The 23,283-nt window shown below is 38.9% G+C and overlaps 1 long non-coding RNA gene across 3 annotated transcripts in view; it reads left to right on the top strand.

Moving 5' to 3' along the window:
- Positions 1-23,283, top strand: part of LOC132432886 (uncharacterized) — an 87,277-nt gene that overhangs the window by 3,729 nt on the left and 60,265 nt on the right. Inside the window, exon 3 of one of the 3 annotated variants that reach the window (XR_009521027.2) lies at positions 2,105-3,490. The exons of 1 other annotated variant lie outside the window; for it this stretch is intronic. This is a non-coding gene — a long non-coding RNA (uncharacterized lncRNA). One more of the 3 variants, XR_009521026.2, reaches the window with a different exon arrangement.

Here is a 23,283-nt window from a genome sequence, read left to right as displayed (position 1 = left end):
GCAGATTGTAAGGCAAAGTATCAGGCAAAGGGGGAATAAGACAGAGCCCGGGTCCCTAAAGACTGGAGGAAGGTGACACTGCTGTCAGCCTACAGGTTGTAGCACGTATGCCTGTGTGTTGTCAGTATACCTAGTTTCCAGAATTGTAAGCTTCATGAGGGCAGGGACAAGTTGTCATCAATCTTAGTATCCAGCACCTGAAATAGCCCCTACTATGTGGGGAAACCTTCAGATGTTTGTTGATTAAGGAGAGAAAACACAACTGGGAGATTGTTGCATTTATCCAGACGTAAGGTTCACAAATAATTCATCCCTTTATATGCCAGATACTCTGTCAATGCTGTATCTACTTAGCCTGCCTTTCTAGAGCAATGCAATTTCCATGTGGGATGGCTGTGATCTAGGAGTGACCAAAGTCCTACTGTGCCTTGTTTTTAAAACTGATGCAGTATATACTGGTGAGAGAGAGACAGAAAGACGAGAGAGAGAGAGAGAGAGAGAGAGAGAGAGAGAGAGAGGGGTCGGGGGGGGAGAGAGAGAGAGAGAGAGAGGGAGGGAGATTGAACACAGTGCTTGCATGTGTTGCTGTGCCCTTCCTCTTGATTTGCAGCCATAGCTGTGGTTGGCAGAGCCCAGCTCTGTAATTCTGCCCTTGACGTCATGCTGTTCTTTGAGCTTTGGTTAGGAAAGCAGTCCTGGCTTATGAACATCATCTTGCAGGTTGGCTATGGTTCCTTTTCTTGTCAGGAATGGTTTGACTCCACCTCTGCACTCCCCTCTCTCTACTAAGGAAGGTCTACCTGAGACAACAAACAGGTCCTTTAAAACCCTTCATGGTGAAAAAAACAGAAGCCTTTCATGGTCGATGATCGCAGCCCAAAACAGCTGACAAAATCTGAACAACGAATGTATTTTAGGTTCAGTAGAATAATTGCCCTTTCCATCTGTGTGTGACAAGGCTGGCATAAGATACAACCTGGGCCTTACTTTGTATTCTAGCTCATCTGGGTGCAAGGAGACACACCAAGTACTTCCCTGATGATGGTCAGAAATGTCTGCAGCCCTTGGAGAGCAAATGCAGCCCCTGCCAGTGTTGTTTGTGCAGTGGGCCCATAGGGATGAGATATTTTAGGGACGAGATTTCTTTCTCTGTGTGTCTCTTTCTCTCGCTTGATAACCACTCAAATGTACACTAATAGGTGATGTTAGCTGGTTTCATGTGTGTAGCTAAGTGATTCAGACTGTTTTCACGGTCTCCAGATCTTCCTAAAACCCTATTCAAAGTGACTGCATGGCCTGCAATCTAGTGGAGAGTGGGCTAGCCCCTGAGTGTCCCTGGCCAGAGGATCCGTCTGCATTTACCACACCTGCATGCCCAGCTGCCCTCTGGGAGGCGTACTTCTGCTTCTTCAAATGCCTTTGGTGGTTGGGGGCAGCCCTGAACTGAAGACACGAGAGAACATGGCAAGAGAAGCCCCAGCTCTGAGAAACAGCTGGGCGGGGGCAGCTCCCCTTAGAGAGACTGATCCGCACCTGCGGAATGTTACTGTAGAGTTCTTTCCTACTGAAGAGCTTCATGTTGGTTAGTTTTGTTTGTTTTTTTCCCCCTTTTATGTGAAACAGAAATTGAACTAGATCTGAAGACATTAAAAAGTGTCTGGGTAGGGGGCTGGATGGAGAAGGGGGTTTCCTCAGAGGATGGAATGTCCCAAGAGAAATTTCACTTGTCGTGAGAGGGGAAGTCCATTTCATATGACGTAGTGGTGTCATTGTTCAACACTCTGTTGGGCAATTTGTTAATATTTATCATTATTTTGATTTGTCATTCATCATTAAAACCCTGTGAATTACAGAAAGACCATTATACATAAAGTGCTACTCAGGCTAAACAATAGATCAGGATCATTTTCTTTCTTGTACACGACGGGGCGTTTGTGTTTTCTCACTGACCATCTCTTGGTCTGCAGGAGACCACCTGCCTCCACCCAGACAAGACAATTTCACTCAGAGCTGCGTATTGCTGTTCAAAGCTGGCACCTTTCCAGTGCTTGTGGGCCTGCACTTTTTACCATCTCTGTCATACCTGTGTGTCCTCTCTATGCAGGGCTTCAACTCCAGATCTGCATAGACAGCCACCAGCACAGGAGCAACTGCTGCAAGGAGGATCAAGCCACGGTAGCACGAGGTGTATTCAGTTCACAGGAAGTTAGGGTGTGTTTCTCTTTCACCTCTCATACATCCAGTAACCCCTGAAAGAGGGCAGGAAGGTCTGAGGCAATGCTCGCCCTGATTCACCAACACACAACTTGCATACTGTACAGACTAGAGCAATGTCTCAATCTAAAAACATTTATATTTGGCTTTATAATGGCATCAGTTTCTCCCCATTCTGCTTCAAAATACAAGGGAGTCCTTACTTTACGTCTCTTCTAACTAAAGGGTCCACGATGGTGCTTACCCTATCAAAGGCACAGTTTGTCTTCAAGGTGATGTGAGATCTGTCTCTAAACGTAGAAAACTTTGTGACTTTTAAATAGCAGTCTCCTCTCCTGCTTGTTTTGTAAGGCAGCCCGAGGGCAAGTGCAGTGGCTGCTTAGAGAGAGAGATAATTGATATATAAGACAGTGTGGTGTGTGGACGTCTTTCCTCACTGCAGTGCTTCTAAAAATGTGTATAATTTTTTGAAGTATAGTCATTTACAATGTTGTGTCGGTTTCATGTGTATAGCTAAGTGATTCAGTTATATATATTACACATTTTCAGATTATTTTTCATTATAGGTTATTGCAAGATATTGAATATAACAAAAAAATGTACAATTTAAGGGGAACTTTGCTTTTAAAATCTCACTATGTTCGTTGCAGTCGTAACAACCAAGCAAACGGGGCAGGAAGCTCTCTGCTTTGTGGTTATTTTATTCAAGCCATGTATGAAGTTTCTTTTTGGTATAAAGGTATGTGTGTGGTTTTTTTCCTTGAGTAACAGTAACTCTAGGACTTCAGAGTCGGTGTAAGTGTTGATTCTGATCTCCAGAGTTACATATCTGGCTATGACAGGGCTGCAGAGGTAAAATGTCTGCTGTGTGGTAGAGGCAGAACTACCTTGAAACAGACCGTGCTCCCTTCTGGTTGTTAAGTGTAAAGTTTCACTGAGTCAAGATAATAACCCCTTAGCCCTCTTTACCTATTTCCTAAAAAAATATATGGTTTTAGTTTGTATCCGTCACTTTCTGTTCTTTTTAATTTTATGAAATTTCTTATTTCTAAAATGTTTAGTTATCACATAAAAAAGAGGGGACAGGGCTTCCCTGGTGGCGCAGTGGTTGAGAGTCCGCCTGCCGATGCAGGGGATGTGGGTTTGTGCCCCGGTCCGGGAAGATCCCACGCACCGCGGAGCGGCTGGGCCCGTGGGCCATGGCCGCTGAGCCTGCGCGTCCGGAGCCTGTGCTCCGCAACGGGAGAGGCCACAGCAGTGAGAGGCCCGCGTACTGCAAAAAAAAAAAAAAAAAAAAAAAAAAAAAGAGGGGACAGTTTGGTCCCTTCACTCAGTATAAAGCATCTGTCATGAGTGTTACTATCTTGTCCCAGTTTGCCCAGGATTTCCCTCATTTTAGAACTGGGAGTCCTGTGTCCCAGGAAGCCCTTTAATCCTTGGCAATCCAGGACAGCTGGTTACCCTAGATCTATGATGTATTTTGGGGGAATGCACATTAGCTTTAAATAAGAAAAAATACTTAATTTTTACTTAAGCAGCTTCCTCTTTATTTACAAATAGTTCCAGGCGTGAAATGTTGAAAAGGAGCAGTTGTCTCCCATTACTGGACAGAGCCAGGCTGTCTCCAGCTGCTTCTACGTGGCAGGAACTGGTCTCTCCTTAACAGTTATAGCAGCTGCTACTTTCCAGAAGGGAAGTATTGGCTAAAGAAAAGTCAATGTCAGTATTTCTCCCTGAAGAAAAATGCATATTGATCTTCCCCAAAACAAATCAATGGTTGTGTTAGGTTCAATTTGAATATTTTCCCTAGAAACTCTCTCAGAGTAACCATGAGAGCCTAATAGATTTTCCTTATAGTATTAAATTGACGAGATCACAATGCTTGAAAGAGTACTTATTTCAAGGAAAATGGACAGTTTCCTAAAAGCAGTTAGATTTTCACAAAGCGGAGGGTTTGGGTACATAAATGCTTTAATTGAGCATCTTCTTTCTCCTCGTAACTCCCCCTCACTGCCTACTGTCCCTCAGCCTAGTTACTGCTCCCCAGGTAGCACGGCCTTAGACATCCTTCTGCAACCCCATTTCCAAGCATTAAGGTGACATTTTTATTCATTCGACCAACATTTATTGAAAACCTACTAGGTTCTAGGCATTGTGCCAGAAGCTGAGGATGCAGAAATAAAAACAAAGCTGCCCCACACTCAACTCACATTTATTTATAAGTTCACTGGAAATAGGGACTTACACATAAATGATTTCATGGAATATGGTATATGCTGAGTTTGTAAAACTTGCTTTTTGGAACTCAGAGGAGGGCACTCAGAACTGCCTTAGCTGGCTCTTCTTTTCTATAAAAAATAAGCATCCTATCTTAAGAAGGAAGAGGCGATTAGGACACAGACACACACAGAGGGATAGACCTTATGAGGACACAGGGAGAGACCGCTGCCTACACACCAAGGAGAGAGGCCTCAGGAGGAACCAACCCTGCTGACACCTTGGTCTTGGACTTACAGCTTCCAGAACTGTGAGACAATAATGTTCTGCTGTTAAAAGAAATAAGAGATGTTGTCTGTCCAGTCTGTGGTACTTTGCTATGGCAGCAGTTCTAGAAAACTAATACAGAGAAGGAAGCAGCCACTGCCAGAACCGTGACTTTGTAGGGAAGCCATGGGGAAGAGATGCCCTAGCTTTGCGACTAAAGCTCTCTGCTCTCTATCTCACTTAAAAAATAAACCTACCTGGAGGCCGGCAAAGGAGCCCAAGTGATTTGCTCCATATGTACACTCTCCCAGGGCACTTGCAGGACAGAGAAGGGTAAGAATGGATTCGGGGGGACAAATAGAAAATGATCAGCAAAGACATCTCATCAAGTTTTGAAAAGAAGGGCTCCATGGAGGAGGTGGCTCTTGAACTGGGTGTGGAATAATAAATGAGTTAATATGAATAAAGTACTTAGAAGCTTACTTGTACCGTAATATGAGTTGTGTGTGGTGTTGTTTTTACCACCATACCCTTTCTATTTATTATTTCTGGTTCATCCTGGCAGTCCAGGAAGGTTGGTATTATTTTCCCCTTTTTACAGATAAGAGAATTAGGCTCAAAGAGGTTGAGCCGATGGCTAAGCCAGTTTCCATACTCAAGCCTGCCTAGCTCAGAAGCCACCAGTCCAGGTTGCATCCCTGATAGCCATCAGCCAGATGATGAAACCTGAATAAAGGACAATTCCGAAAGAGGATGTTACAGACACAGGGGCATGTTGGCAAGAGAGACTGTGGCACCTTTGGGGACCTGAGGTGGTTTACCAAGGTGGCAACATGGAATGCAAAGTGGAGAGAGGCAAGACATCAGTGGAAGGGGGGCAGAGCCAGTTTAAAGACATCTTCATATGCCATGCCAGGAAGTTTAGGCTCCCTCTCAGAGATGTTGGGGACCCTTTGCAGGATTTGGATTTTAGAATGAGCATCTTGAGGGCTTTTGGGAGTATGTCATATTTTAGTAGGTGAGACTGAAGATGGGGAGATCACTTAGAAGGCCATTGCCTGGTGAAAAATAATGAGAGCCCTAAATAAAGATTGGCAGAGGGGATGGAGAGAAGGGCTGGTTGGGGAAAAGGGAAGAGGGAGAATTCGTAGGACTTGAAGATTAATTGGATACAGGAGATTGGAAAGGGGGAAGAGCAAAGGGTTACCCAGGTTTCTAGCTTTGGTAACTGTATAGATGGTAGCGCCATTCACAAGGGTGGGAGCACAGGAGGAGGAACAGGGTTAGTGGGAGAGCGATGATTATTGTCTGGACATGCCGAGTTTCAGATACCTCTGGGTTATCCAGGTAGAAAATACAGAGCTAAATTACTCCAGAAAATATAGAAAACCCAATGATGACTTAAATTGTGTTGTATCTCACAGCATAAATCACAATATCTTGATTGCTCTAAAAAGTGACTATTTTTCCTACCTTTGTTCTGAGAGATAAGCAAATACCACCATGATTAGGTCATAGTTATAAGAGTGTTATTTCACTAATTTTTTAAATAAGCAATTATTGTTCCAATTTTACATAAAGTACTAAAATAGGTATTGGGAGATAGGAAGGTAATAGTGAAAGATGAATAAAATAGAGTCTTCCAGGAATAACTGATGGAGTTACAAAAATGAAACAAAAGAGTGACCCAAAGAGGATGGAATTAAATATGGACATGGTATGCCTCAAGTTTTCCAACTGAACACTAGCATGATGACTAAGCTACTCATAAATCACATTCCAGTTATGTTGTCAGCAATAGAAAATAATAATAGGAATAAGGGCCAGATAAAGGCAACAACTCTTAAACCCCACTGGTAGAGCAAATTATACATGTCACGCAGGAGGCCTCTTTCTAGTGTATCATTTCAAATTAGCTCTAATAGGCAACAAATAATGAGGAAGTAAACTATGCAATGCCGAAACTTGTAAAGATAATAAAGGTGCCTGTGTATTCTAAATAAGAGACTCCAAAGATGGTTTTATGAGATCTTAATTCGAAATAATTTATTTTATCATCCACCTCAACTTCAGTGGCTTGGTAGTTCTGACAACCCTAATTATGGTCAGCAGGTATTCCTCAGGTGCCAAGTAGTATAAAAGAGAGACAGCCTCCTTGAGAAATGGCTCTCAGTCCTCCTAAAAGTCCCTTGCAAAAGCATCTGTTTGGTTATGCTGTTGGTCAAACAAATGCCCCTAATATATATTTGGATAATGAGAAAGATAAGGCACCATGCATTTTCTTTATTGCAATAAAAAAAACTATGTACTTTGTTATATCCTAACTGAAATTTCACTTAAGACATAAATAGAAAGGCAAGGAATTCTAAACATACAGAAGACAAGGAATATTGCTCCTACTCTAACAAGTAAAAACTAGATAAACTATATAATTATAACTTTTCTTGAACCCATCAGAGACCTGAGGTCACAGGTAAACTAAATAGCCCCAAGTCCAAGGAAACGTAGGCCCTTTCAAGGATAGAGAGGATACAAGCACTTGCCCACCCATGGTAGAAGATAGCAGGAAAAGATACCGGGCACCATACAAGTAGGTAAGAGCTAAAATTTTGGTAACAGATTGCTAGAGGCCAAGTACGAGCTAGTGTGAAAGGCCCCCAGGTGACATGAGGAGAGTCTGTGCCCACTCACAGCCTCTTCCCCACAGACTTTCATCAGATCCCTATCGGTGTGACTGGGGCTGGGGGTAGGAGGTGGGAGGCAGCCCCTGTGGGGTGCAGACGTGGACGAGGGGAGTGCTGCCAGCCCAGGGAAATCCGAGTCCCATCCAGGCCTGTCTCCCCTTTGCGACTAAAGCTCTACGTCCCTGGGAGAGGGACATGCACAAAGGAGCATGTGTTGTGTCTCAGGAAAGATTAAGAATAAAAACGATCTATCTCTGGGGGAGGGACAGAAAACAGTCCTGGCCCAGGATCCCATACCAGTACCTTGGAGGGCTCCTGCCACTGGGAGAGGGCTGGGAACTGCAACACTAGGGTTACCAGGTTTAGCATGTAAAGCTAGAGCTAAATCTGAATTTCACAAAAACAATAAAAAAAATTCTGTGTAAATATGGCACCTCGCAGTGGTAGACGGCCGTTGCTTGTTCCTTGGCGCTCACTATCTTTGTGATGGGAAATGGGAGAATGCTTTGTTGTCCTGGTCTAGCTGCAGTCTCAGATGGGTCCTGTGTGCCTGGGACTCCAGGATTGGGCTTCCCCTCTTCCCATGGAGTCAAATTATTCTGCATATCTTTGGCAGCTCAAGTATGGGTAGGGTTATCAGAAAACAAAAATTAAATTTGAACTTTACATACACAACAAATAATTTGAACTTTACATACACAACAGATAATTTGAACTTTACATACACAACAGATAATTTGAACTTTACATACACAACAGATAGTTTGAACTTTACATACACAACAAATAATTTGAACTTTACATACACAACAGATAATTTGAACTTTACATACACAACAAATAATTGTTTAGCATTAGTATGGATTATTAATGCTTACGGTTCTATGACTCCCATTTTAACTGACCAAAAACTAAAGTTAAAATAGGGTAACTCCGGGGCTTCCCTGGTGGCGCAGTGGTTGAGAGTCCGCCTGCCTATGCAGGGGACACAGGTTCGTGCCCCGGTCCGGGAAGATCCCACATGCCGCGGAGCGGCTGGGCCCGTGACCCATGGCCGCTGAGCCTGGGCGTCCCATTTTAACTGACCAAAAACTAAAGTTAAAATAGGGTGACTCCCCATAATCATGTGCTGAGTAAGTGGAAAGTGTGTGTCTTCAGGGCACCAGCACTTAACTGCTACTCCAATGTGAATCCTTTCTGTACTGTGCACACTTACTTACAACACTGTATTTCATTAGAGATAATTACAGAGCAACCCCACATGGATTTCTAACAACCATTTTTTAAATAATAGAATTGTTTTTAATTTTTAATAATATTAAAAATTTTTCCATATGTTGAGCTGATTAATAGAATCACAGATTAGAACTTATTGTTTTTTATTTCACACACTTATATTTCTAGACATCTACTGTGATTCTAATTCTGCTAAAAGAAGAACATCTAAATATTTGTCTCTGCTTGGCTGAGTTTGTCTAAGTTGGTGGAGGAAGCAACAAAGAGGAACCACAACTCCAGATATAATTCTGAAGAATAACAGAGAGAAATATAGAAATTTCCATGTCTTCTTAGAGTATAGACTAACAAAAAAAACTAAACCAAAACAAATAAATGATAATACTGGGCACAGCCAGGCACATGTCTGAGAGTCTCGGGAAAGCATAGTTTCCTTTTAATGCAGAGAAGATACGGTTTTAATTTTATAAAACTGAATTCTTGAATTACAAAAATTCTTCTAGTTCTAGGGGAGAGAAATTGAATTTCCTGAGATAATATTATGTTAATTAATTTTCTCTTGCTGCTTTAACAATTTACCACAAACTTGGTGGCTTAAAATGAAACAAATTTATTAGCTTACAGTTTTGCAGGTTAGAGGTCTGACATGGGTTTCACTGGGCTAAAATCCAGGTGTTGGCAGGCTGCCTTCCTTTCTGGAGGTTGTAGAGGAGAATCTGGTTCCTCCTCATTGGTCTGCTGGCAGAATTCAGTCCCTGCAGTTGTAAAACCTATGTCCATGTTTTCTTGCTGGCTGTAAGTTGAGGGCCACTTCCAGCTTCTGGAGGTCACTAGATTGCTTTCTCCATCTTCAAAGCATTAGCAGCCTGAATCCTTTGCACATTGCGTTTCTCTGAACCACTCTTTTTCATTGTCTTCCACTTTTAAGGATTCAGATGTTTAGACTGGGCCAGGATAATATCTCTGTCTCAAGGTTCCTAACCTTAATCACATCTGCAAAGTGCATTTTGCCATGTAGGGCGGCAGTGTATTCACAGGGGATTAGGATATGGACATCTTTGATGTATTCTGCCTGCCGTACGTAGAGATTAGTTAAGAATTTTGAAGCTGCAAATAGAAAACCTGACTGCTAGTGAGTTAAAGCAATAGGAATTATTTTTCTGTGATAGAATGGGGTCTGGAGGCAGTGAGATTAGGTTTGGGTGCCCATCAGGGTCTGGCCTCTTTCATCTTTCTACTCTACCATCTTTAGTGTTTTGACTTGCTGATGTTGCTGCAGTCCCAGGCACTATGTCTGCTTTCAAGGTTAGAAAACAGAGGGAGAGCTATTACAGAATCTCTCCTTCAAACTTTCTTGTGTATCTTTGATCAGAACAGGGTCATGTGGCCACACTTGTTGCAAGAAAGTATAAAAAATAGAGTACCTGGCAAAGATGAACTATATTGTCTGGAAAGTCTTAGAGCAATTATAAGTCATCTCATGAGAGACCATCTTGGGAAATATCTGGGGATTTTAAGCAAAGAAGAATAGGGGAGGGTTCTTGAGTAGGCAGTGAACAATGAGTTATCTCACAGAATCAAATGAAAAATAAAGCAACCAATAGTCAGAAGAGAAATTCCCAGCATGTCTCCAAGGATCTGAGCAGGAGGGATTTGTGAAGCTTTTCCCTAGATAATACAATAATGTGACTCTCCTCCAACAACTCCTAATATAAATCTGCATTTTTACTTCTAGACTTTAAATCCCTGGGAGAAAAAAAATTTGATTGGCCCAGGTTAGGTGAGATGCCCACCCCTGGGTTTATCAATTATGACCCTGAAGTCAGGGACATTTAGTGCAGACAAGGCCTAACCCTGGACATCTAACCCTGTGTATTGAAGACTATTCTAGAGCAATGGTAATTATTAGATGAAGCTTTAGCAAAGTGATGTCTGTGAACGCTAAAAAAGTAAATATGGATGAAACTTAAAAATTGAAATTCTGACTAGATGACTGGGTCATGATTTTATTATGTGATAATGATGGCCAGCACAGTGTAGTGGCAGAAGTTTTTCCAAATAACATTGAAATATTATTTGGTGAGAACTAAAGTTAATGGGCTAATGCAAGAAATGTCTAGTGATGATTCTACCAAAAATATGAAGCGTATGAATGAGATTTTATACTAATACTTCAGAAGTGGTAACCTTTACTGTTGCCTGTTTATCCCTCTCAAAACTATTTACCTATATGGAGGATTCTATTGACATCATACTCAATGATGAAAAGCTGAAAGCTTTTTCTCTAAGCTCAGGAACAAGACAAGGATGCCTCCTCTTGCCACTTTTATTTAACGTAGTACTGGAATTCCTAGCCAGAGCAACTAGGAAGAAAAAGAAATAAATGACATCCAAATCAAAAAGAAAGAAGGAAAACTCTCTATCTGCAGATGACATAATATTATACATAGAAAATCCTAAAAGACTCTACCAACACTGTTAGAACTAATAAACAAGTAAAGTTGCAAGATACAAAATCAATATACAAAAGTCGGTTGTATTTCTATACACTAGCAATGAACTATCAGAAAGAGAAATGAAGAAAAGAATGCCATTTACAATTGTATCAAAAAAAATTAAGTACGTAGGAATAAATTTAACCAGGAAGGTGAAAGACCTATATTCTGAAAACTATAAGACATGGAGAAAAGAAATTGAAGATGACACAAATAAATGGAAAGGTATTCTGTGCTCATAAGTTGGAAGAATTAATATTGTTAAAATGTCCATGTGCTACTCAAAGCAATCTACAGATTTATTGTCATCCCTATCAAAATTTCAATGGCATTTTTTTCCTAAAGAAATAGAATAAACAATTCTAGAAGTTGTAGAGAACCACAGAAGACCCCAAATAGCCAAAGCCATCTTGAGAAAGAAGAACAAAGCTGGAGGCATCACACTTCCTGATTTCAAACTATATTACAAAGCTATGGCTTTGTAATATAGTATAGACTTGGCATAAAAACAGAAACATAGATCGAGGGAGCAGAATATAGAGCCAAAAAAGAAACCCACGCACATATAGTCAATTCATTTATGATGAAAGAGTCAAGAATATACAATGGGGAAAAGATGGTCTCTTCAATAAGTGGTGTTTGGAGAACTGGACAGCCACATGCCAAAGAATGAAACTGGACCCTTATCTTATACCATACACACAAAAAACCAGCTCAAAATGGATTAAAGACTTGAACATAAGAACTGAAACCATACAACTCCTAGGAGAAAACATTGAGGGTAAACTCTTTGACATAGACCTTGACAAAGATTTTTGGTTTTGATACCAAAAACAAAGGCAATGAAAGCAAAAATAAACAAATGCGACTGTATCAAACTAAAAAGCTTCTGCACAGCAAAGGAAAACATCACCTAAATAAAAAGGTAACATACAGAATGGGATAAAATATTTGCAAATCATATATCTGATAAGGGGTTAATATCCAAATATATAAAACTCATACACCTCAACAGCATAAAAACAAACAATCTGAACTACAAAGTGGGCAAGAGAACTAGACATTTTTCCAAAGAAGACATACAGATGGCCAATAAGTACATGAAAAAATGCTTAACATCACTAATCATCAGATAAATGCAAATCAAAACCACAATGATTTATCATCTCACACATATTAGTATGACTGTCATCAAAAAGATAAGAGATAACAAATGCAGGCAAGGATGTGAAGAAAAAGAATCCCTGTTCACCATCGGTGGGAATGTAAACTGATACACCACAGTGGAAAATGGTGTGGAGGTTCCTCAAAGAGTTAAAAATAAGACTACCATATGACCCAGCAATTCCACTACTTGGTATATGTCTGAAGGAAATGAAATCACTATATCACTATCTCAAAGAGATGGCTGCACCCAATATTCAGTGCAGCATTTTCAAAATAGCCTAGGCTGGGAACCAATCTGAGTGTCCATTAATGGATCAATGAATAAAGAAAATGTGATTTTATAGATCTATATCTATAATGGAATATTATTTAGCCATTAAAAATCCTGCCATTTGTGACAACATGAATGGAACTTGAGGGCATTACGCTAAGTGAAATAAGTCACGCAGAGAAAGACAAATACGGTATGATCTCACGTATATATGGGGAAAAAAAAAAACCTCAGAGAAAATGAGAATAGATTGGTATTTGCCAGAAGCAATGGGTGGGTGTGGGAGAAGTGGGTGAGGGTTGTCAAAAGATACAAACTTTCAGTTATGAGATAAATAAGTTCTGCAGATATAATAATGAACAGCATGGTGACTATAGTTAATAATACTATACTGTATATTTCAAAGTTGCTAAGATAGTCGATCTTAATAGTTCTTATCACAGAAGAAAACATTTGTAACTATGTGAGGTGATATGTGTTAGCTAAGCTTATTGTGATGTCATTTCACAATATATACATATATCAGATTATTATGTTGTACACCTAAAACTAATACAATGTTATGTGTTAATTATATCTCAATAAAACAAACAAAAAAGAATTAGAGAAATGGAGGAGGAGCTGGTATTATAGGAACCACAAAAATAAAAGAGGTTCTTACGAAAGGGAAATTCTTGATATATTTTTCCATTTAAATAAAACACACAGTACAGCCAAGGATATCAAGGGGAAACGCTGGAAAGAGAAAAAAAAAAAAAACACCTACAGAGATTAAATTTTTGTAGCATTTGTTAGCTTATCACACAGTGGAAAGAACATGGGCTATGGCATCAAACAGAGTTCAGTTTAAATCTTGCTACACTCAACAGCCATGTAACCCTGGGCAAGTTGCTAAAGTGAGTCAGTCATCTCAGGCATAGTGTGTGACAAGATACCACCTAGCACAGTTATGAGAACTAAGTGACATGTATGAAAGTGACTAGTGTAGCTAGGAGCCCAGGAATCCACTGGTTACCTGCCTTTGGTTCAGCAGGTCTGAGCCTAGACCTGGGCATCTGTGTTTTAAAAAGTTCCCTGGGTGATTATACTGCATGGGCAGGGTAAAGAAACATGTAAACAACTCAGTGTCTTGCCCATGGTAAGTACTTGGTGGTCGTTTTTATGTACAGAATATAAGGATTCTATCATTTTTATTAAGGCTGTTGTGACTTTTTAAATTAAACACAATGACAAGACCTGTCCTAAATAAGCAGCTCAGATTTTCTTTTTTCTGCCATGAGAGAGAGAAAGAGGGATGGAGGGAAGGATGGAGGAAGGCAGGGAGAGAGAGAGAAAACTAAAATGAACAAAGGAAAAATATAAATGCTACTTATGGTCTAAATCTGTACCACGGCATTTAAAGATTAAACATGAGAGATGTCAAAGGTCTTTAACATATGGTCATGTATAATTTTGCTGAGGCAAATTTGAATCATTTTTGCTTTATAATGTGTAGTACCAAGTCACTTAGTTGATATGTGTGCTTACCCACTGATCAGTATCCAAATTTCGTTTAGGGTTGTACTCTATTCATGACCATACATAGATAAAAGCTTTGTTCTTTGTGAGATGGCCTCAGAAGAAATTCAACTGCTATGACAGAAAGATATTTGCAAACTTGGGGAAATGGAAAAGATCTCAAAATAATCTAGCAAATGTCAAAGATTTATTACACTATACATTTTTTAACATAAGGGGAAGGTCTCATTCCATTCACAAATAGTTTTCAGCAATAAAATGTTACATGTAAAGGTCAGAATGCATGGCATATGATGCTCCCAATATTTCAAAAGTTTGTCTGCCTTTCTTCATAGGGAAAAAAACAAAACAAAACAGCAGACCTTGGGGAATGGAGAGAGTCTAATTTCCAGAGTCACCGTATTATAAGATTCAAATGTCCAGGTTTCAATAACAACAACAAATTATAAGGCATACAAAGTAACAGGAAAGTATGACCCATGCAGAGAGACAAAATATATGGATAGAAGTGATTCCTGAGGAAGACCAAATGCCAGACTTGACAAAGTCTTTAAAGCAACTTTCTTAAAAATGCTCAAAGAGCTAAAGGAAGACATGGACAAAATCAGGAAAACAATGTATGGACAGAATAGAAATATCAATAAAGACACAGGAAGCATAAAAGGAACAAAAACAAATCCTGAAATTGAAAAGTATAACTGAAATGAAAAATTCACTAAAGGGATTCAAAAGCATATTTGAGCAGGCAGAAGAAAGAATCAATAGACTTGAAGAAAGGACAATTGAAATGATCAAGTCTAAGGAACAGAAAGGAAAAAGATTGAAGAAATAGGAATAGAGCCTAAGGGATCTGTGGAACATCATCAAGAAAAGGAACATACGCATTGTCCCAGAAGAGGAGAGAGAGAAAGGTGCAGAGAGATATTTGAAGAAATAATGACTAAAAACTTCCCAAATTTGAAGCAAGGTATGAATCTTCAAATCCAAGAAGCTCAATGGACTCCAAGCAGGATAAATTCAAAGACATTCACACTGAGGTAAGTTACACTCAAACTGTTGAAAAACAAAGACAAAGAGTATCTTGAAAGTAGAAGAGAGAAGTTATTCATCATACACATGACACCCAGAAGCCTTGGAGACCAGAAGGCATTGGGTTGAGATAATTAAAGTGCTGAGAGAAGAAAACTGTCAACTGAGAATTCTACATTTAGCAAAACTCTTCTTCAAAAATAAAGGAGAAATTAAGAAATTTTCAGATAAGCAAAAGCTGAGGGGAATCATTAGCATCTGACCTTCTTGCAAGAAATGCTAAAGGAAATTCTTCAGGTTGAAATAAAAGGATACTAGACAGGAACTCAGAGCCATTTGAAGAAATAAATGTTTCCAGTAAAAGTAAATACATAGACATTATAAAAACTAGCATTATTGTATTTTTGGTTTGTAACTCTTCTTTATTTTCTACAAGTTTTAAAAGACAAATGCATAGAAAAACAATTACTAGTCATTGTTTTAGGAAACACAGTGTGCAAGTTTGTAATTTGTGACATCAGTAACTGACAGAGGGTGGGGACAGAGCTGTATAGGAGCAGAGATTTTGTATGGTATTAAACTCAAACTGGTAAACCTCAAATTAGAATGTTATAACTTTAAGATATTAAATATAACCCCCATGGTAACCACAAAGAAAATAGCTATAGTACGTACATAGAAGGAAATGAGAAGAGAAGGAAAATGTTTCAATTAAACACAAAATAATACAGTAATGCAGGAAATGAAGGACAAAGAAGCAATAAACCCTACAGAAAACAAATAGCAAAATGACAGAAGCACGCCCCTCCTTCTCAGTAGTTTAAATGTAAATGGATTAAACTCTCAAATGAAAAGACAGAGATTTGCAGAATGAATTTTTAAAAATAATCCAACTATATGCTGCCTACAAGGAATTCACTTTAGATTCAAAGACACAAAAGGATTTAGGGTGAAAAGATGGAAAAAGGTATTCTATGTAAATAATAACCAAGAGAGTTGGGGAGGTTATACTAATATCATACAAAATAGACTTTAAAAAGCCTGTAAGAGATAAAAAACTCATTATATATTAATAAGTTTCAGTACAGCAAGATTATATAACCATTATAAATATTTACACAGCTAATAACAGGCCCTCAAAATATATATGAAGCAAAAACTGACAGAATTTAAGGGAGATATAGACAGTTCTACAATAATAGTTGGAGATTTCATTACCCCACCTTCAATAATGAATAGAACAGGGACTTCCCTGGTGGTGCAGTGGATAAGAATCTGCCTGCCAAATTCAGGGGACACAGGTTCAAGCCCTGGTCCAGGAAGATCCCACATGCCACGAAGCAACTAAGCCTGTGCACCACAACTACCGAGCCTGCTCTCTAGAACCTGTGAGCCACAAGTACTGAGCCTGTGTGCAACAACTACTGAAGCCCGCATCCTCTAGAGTCTGTGCTCTGCAACAAGAGAAGCCACCACAATGAGAAGCCTGTGCACTGCAATGAAGAGTAGCCCCTGCTCGCTGCAACTAGAGGAAGCCTGCATGTAGCAACAAAGACCCAATGCAACCAATAAATAAATAAATAAATTTATTTTAAAAAAATAATGGATAGAACAACCAGACAGAAATAAGTAAGAAAACAGAAGACTTGAACAACACAACAAACCAGCTAGATCTAACAAACATACACAGAACACTTCATCCAGCAACAACAGCATACACATTCTTCTCAAGTGCACATGGCATTCTGTAGGATAGACCATACATTAGGCCACAAAACTAGTCTCAATAGATTTTTTAAAAATTGATATCACACAAAATACCTTTTCTAAACACAAGTTGAAGTTAGAAATTAATAACTGAAAGGAAACAAAAAAAATTCTGTCTATCAACAGATGAATGGGTAAAGAACATGTGGCACATATATACAATGGAATATTACTCAGCCATAAAAAGAAACAAAATTGTTATTTGTAGTGAGGTGATGGACCTAGGGACTGTCATACAGAGTGAAGTAAGTCAGAAAGAGAAAAACAAATACTGTATGCTAACACATATATATGGAATCTAAAAAAAAAGTGGTTCTGAAGAACCTAGGGGCAGGACAGGAATAAAGGTGCAGATGTAGAGAATGGACTTGAGGACATGGGGAGGGGGAAGGGTAAGCTGGGATGAAGTGAGAGAGTGGCATGGACATATATACACTATAAAATGTAAAATAGATAGCTAGTGGGAAGCAACCGCATAGCACAGGGAGATCAGCTCGATGCTTTGTGTCCACCTAGAGGGGTGGGATAGGGAGGGTGGGAGGGAGACACAAGAGGGAAGAGATATGGGGATATATGTATACGTATAGCTGATTCACTTTGTTATACAGCAGAAACTAACACACTCTTGTAAAGCAATTATACTCCAATAAAGATGTTAAAAAAATTTACAAATATGTAATCATGTAAAAGTATAGTCTTTAACAAGGAAAGACTTCTTCTCTCTTGTTCAAAGAAGAAATCACAAAAGAAATTAGAAAATACTTAGAATTGAATTAAAAATGAAAATACAACATACCAAAATTGATAAGATGCAGTGAAAGCACTGTAAAGAGGAAAATTTATAACTGTAAATGCTTACTTTAAAAAAGAAGAAAGATATCAAATCAACAATCTAAATTTATCCTTTAAGGAACTAGAAAAAGAAGAACAAACTAACCTCAAAGCTAGCAGAAGGAAGGAAATAATAAAGATTAGAACAGAGATAAATAAAATAGAGGGTAGAAAAACAATGGAGAAATTCAATGAAGCCAGAAGTTGGTTCTTCAAAGAAATCAACAAAATTGACATACCTTTAGCTAGCTGGACTGAGGCAAAAAGAAAGACTCAGATTACTAAAGTCAGAAATGAAAGTGGGGAAATTACTACGAAATCTACAGATATACAAAAGATTATAAGAGGGCACATAAACAACTATATACCAACAGATTGGATAACCTAAATGAAATGGACAAAATCCTAGAGACACAAAACCCACCAAGACTGAATCATGAAGAAATAGAAAATCTGAATAGATCTGTAACTAGTGAGGAGATTGAATCAGTAATCAAAAACCTCCCTACAAAGAAGAGCCCAGGAGCAGATGGCATCACTGGTACATTCTACCACACACTTAAAGAAGAAATAACAGCAATCCTTCTCAAACTCAAAAAATTCAAGAGAAGGGAATACTTCTAAACTTATTCTAAGAGGCTAGCAATGCCCTGATACCAAAGCCACAGAACGCTACAAGAAAAGAAAACTACAGATGAATGTCCCTTATGAATTATTGATCCAAAAGCCTTCAAGAAAATATAACCAAACTGAATTCATGAGCATATTGAAAGGATTATACACCATGGCCAAGTGGGATTTATTCCTGCAATGTGAAGATGCTTCAACATATGAAAATCAATCGTGAAATACACCTATTAACAGAATGCAGAGGGAAAAATTACATGATCATCTAAATTAATGCAGGAAAAGCATTTGACAAAATCCAATGCCCTTTCATGGATAAAAACACTCAACAAACTAGAAATAGAAGAAAACTACTCAACATAATAAAGGCTATATATGAAAAACCCACAGCTAACATCGCACTCAGTGGTGAAAGACTGAGAGCTTTTCCTCTAAAATCAGAAACAAGACCAGAATGTTAATTTTTACCATTTCTATTCAACAGAGTATTGAAAGTTCTAGCTTGTTTTAGTCAGTTTGGGCTGCTGTAACAAAATGCCACAAATCAGGTGGCTTAAACAACAGACATTTATTTCTCACAGTCCTGGAGTCTGGGAAAGCTAAGATCAAAGGCAATATGGGTCCTGGTGAGAACTCTACTTTTGGTTTGCTGATCGCCTCCCCCTTGCTGTACCCTCACTTTGCTGAAAGAGAGAGATCATCTCTCTTGTGTTTTCTTTTTTTAAAAAAATAAGGGTATGAATCTCATTCATGAGGACTCCTCTCTCATGACCAGGTTACCTCCCAAAGGATCCATTTCCAAATATCAGCAGTTTGAGGATTAGGGCTTCAACATATGAATTTGACAGTGGGGGCAGGGGAGCATTCAGTCCATAACATAACCATAGCAATTAGGCAAGAAAATGAATAAAAATATTCAAACTAGAAAGGAAAAAGTAAAATCATATCTATTCACAGATGGCACGATTTTATATGTAGAAAACCCCCCAAACTTCATACAGACACACACACACACACACACACACACACACACACACACACACAGAGCAAAAGAGAGAGACAGAGACAGAGAGAAGCAAAAACTGTTAGAACTAATATGCAATTTCAGCCAAGTTGCAGAATACAAAATCAACCCACAAAACCCATTTGCTTTTCTATACACTTACAATAAACAACCCAAAAAGGAAATTAAGAAAAAAACTTCATTTACAATAGTATTGAAAATAATAAACTACTTAGGAGTTAACCAAGGAGGTGAAAAACTTGTACTGAAAACTATAAAACATTGTTGAAAGAAATTAGAGATAAATACAGATACATCCCATGTTCAATTGTCATATTTTTAAGATGTCACTACTCCCCAAAGGGGTCTATAGAGTCAATACAATCCCTACCAAAATATCAACAATTATTTTTCGCAGAAATAAAAAATTCATACTAAAATTCATATGGAATCTGAAAGGGACTTTATATTGCCCCAACAGTCCAGAAGAAAAGACCAAATTTGGAGTACTCACACTTCCTGATTTAAAAACTTACTACAGGGCTTCCCTGGTGGCGCAGTGGTTGAGGGTCCGCCTGCTGATGCCGGGGACACGGGTTCGTGCCCCAGTCTGGGAAGATCCCACATGCCATGGAGCGGCTGGGCCCCGTGAGCCATGGCCGCTGAGCCTGCGCGTCCGGAGCCTGTGCTCCGCAACGGGAGAGGCCACAGCAGTGAGAGGCCCGCATACCGCAAAAAAAAAAAAAAAAAAAAAAAAAACTTACCACAATACAAATTTACAGAAGTCAAAGCAGTGTGGTACTGGCACGAAGACATATGCATAGACCAATAGATGAGACAGAGAGCTCAGAAATAAGCCCACAAATATATGGTCAAATGTTTTTTGACAAGTATACTCAAACCATTCAAGGGGAAAGATGTTATTTTCAACAAATGGTGCTGGGAAAACTGGGTATCCATATACAAAAGAATGAATTTAGACCCTTACCCAACACCATATACAAAATTAACTCAAAATTTCATGACATTAGATTTGGAATATCTTGGATATGACACCAAAATCACAGGCAACAAAAGAAAAAATACACAGATCGGATTCCATCAGAATTTAAAACTCTTTGCATAAAACACTATCAATACAGTAAAAAGGCAACCCACAGAATGAGAGAAAATATTTGCAAACCATATATCTGATAATGCATTACTATCCAGAATATATAAAGAATGCCTAAAACTCAACAACCATAAAAAAACAAACAACACAATTCAAAAATGGGCAAACGTCTTGAACAGACATTTCTCCAAAGAAGATATACAAATGGCCAATAAAGTTCAACATTACTAATCATTAAGGAAATACACATCAAAATCACGAGATACCATGTCACAGCACTAGGATGACTATTATTTTAAAACCCCAAAATACAGAAAACAACAAGTGTTAGTGGGAATGTGGAGAAACTGGAACTCTTTAACACTTTCGGTGAAAATGTAAAATAGTGCAGACGCTTTTACATTCTGTGTAATTACATTTAAACACAGAATCACCATATGATCCAGGATTCCACTTCTGAGTATGTACACGAGGGGATTGAAATCAGGGACTTGAACAGATATTTGTACATCCATGTTCATAGCAGCATTATTCCCAATAGCCAAAAGGTGGAAACAACACAAATGTCCACCAACAGATGAATGGGTAAACAAAATGTGGTATATTATGCACTCGAATGATATTTAGCTTTAAAATGAAATGAAATCCTGATATATGCTGTAACATGGATGAACCTTGAAGACATTGTGCACAGTGAAAGAAACCAGAAACAAAAGGATAAATATTGCATGATTCAATTCACATGAAATGTCCAGAATAGGCAAATCTATACAGACCAAAAATAACTTAGTGGTTGCCTCAGGTTGAGGAGCGGGAATGAGGACTGACGGCTGGTGGGTACTGAGTTTCTTTTAGGTAATTAGAAATATTCTGAAATTAGATTGTGATGATGGTTGCACAATTGTCTGAATATATATACTAAAAACCATTGAATTTTACACTTTAAAAGGGTGAATATTATGGCAATAAATTGTATCTCAATAACGCTGTTGGGGGAAATGCTGAGAAGACTTAAAGATGACACAAATAAATTTTATACATATACAATTTCAGTAGAGTGACAGAAGTCAGTTCCTGGATCCCTTCCCGCACTCAGATCAGCTCCTCTCATCCACCCCTAGTTTCAGCCTTGTCCTACTTGTTCTTATTTTTTCCTTTGCTCAGGCCACAAATAATTCATTTTTCTTTTCTTTCTGTTGGTAGTTAGACACCATCCTTTCCAACTCTTGGGATTTTTTAACTCTGAAACTCAGCTAAGGGCTAATGCTAGGGTTTCCTGTATTACCCTCTTCCTTGCTAGGCAGAGTTGCTCCTTGGGTAGCTACTTCTGCTCTGGACTTCGTCAGAACTGGTTTTGAATTCCAGCTCCTCCACTAGTGATGAGCTGTATAAACTTGGGAGATTTATTAAATATTTTAAACTTGGCTTCCTCATCTGCAAAATGAGGACATAATACCTGTATTAAGTTTCTACGGTTTGTGAGAATCAAAGGATGTAATGCATCTGAAGCACTTAGCAGAGTCCCTGGGACATCTTAGTGCTTAGTAAGTGCTTTTATGATTTGATTTTCTAAAGTGGAACACTTTCTTCTTTTGTTTTTTACAGTGTCACTGCCAATCATAACAAAACTAATCACTACAGAAAAAATGAAATGAGGTAACAACAAATAATGAATGTAAAGAAATTACAAAACTTACGAAGTTCCTGTAGTGTATTAAAACAAAACTTTTCACTCTATAATTTGACTCATTCAACAAACGTGGTGGTAGGCAGAAAAATGCTCTCCCCCCAGACATGTCCACAGGCTAATCCCTGGTGTCTGTGAATATCTTACCTCAAATGGCAAAACGGGCTTTGCAGATATGATTAAGGTTAAGAACCCCGAGATGGGGAGATTATCCTGGCTCAACCCTTAAAAGTGGACGATGACAAAAGAAGAGTGAGTTGGAAAGATGCAGTGTGAAAAGTGCCATTTCTTTAAAGATGGAGGAGGGGGGACAAGAGCCCAGGAATCCCATGGCCTCTAGAAGCCAGGAATAGCTCTCAGATTACAGTCAGCAAGAAAACATGAGCCTGCATCCTACAACTGCAAGCAACTGGATTCTGCCAGCAAGCCAAATTAGGAGGAAACAGATTTCCTCTACAACCTCCAGAAAGGAATGTAGACTTTCTAATACATTGATTTTTTTCTAGTGAGAACCATGTCAGATTTCTGACCTACAGAACTGTAAGCTAATTAATTTGTGTTGTTTTAAGTTATTAAGTTTGTGGTAATATTAGGACAGAAACTAATACAAAATATTTATTGAGTTCAAGGCACAAGGTCAGAGTGGGTTGAGGGGAGTGGGGAAGGATACAGGCAGAGACATGACCTTCATGGAGTTTACCATCTGGCTAGGGAAAGAAATACTAACTAAATAATCACAGGTGCCAAAATGGGATATTTAATGTGTTTTGAAAGCAGAGTAGGGGATCTAACCCAGCTGGAGGATACAGGAAATTCATGATATTTCAGGGAGACTTAAAATACGACAACAGGGAACTTCAAAGACTTGTGTTCTCAGCCTTTATTTCTGATAGTGGAGATCATCCCCTCACCCTCTGTCCTTGGATAAAGCCTTCCAGCACCTTTCTTCTAAGGCTTCTCTCCCCAACTGGAAGAAGCCATCAACATAATCTGCTTCTCTGCGGACCTTCAACAAGTTCACTAGACCCCTGTTAGCCCACTAATGATTTCCTTTATGGAACTTCATTTATCAGGTTGGGAATACTAAGACCTCAGATTTCAGCTATAAAACGTTGGGAATTTAGTCAGTAACACCCAGAGCCAAGTGTTAGATTTG

Source organism: Delphinus delphis, chromosome 10, assembly GCF_949987515.2.
Source record: "Delphinus delphis chromosome 10, mDelDel1.2, whole genome shotgun sequence".
Taxonomy (NCBI): Eukaryota; Metazoa; Chordata; class Mammalia; order Artiodactyla; family Delphinidae; genus Delphinus; species Delphinus delphis.
The sequence above is the reverse complement of the archived record's forward strand: the minus strand, read 5'-3'. Positions and strand labels throughout refer to the sequence as shown.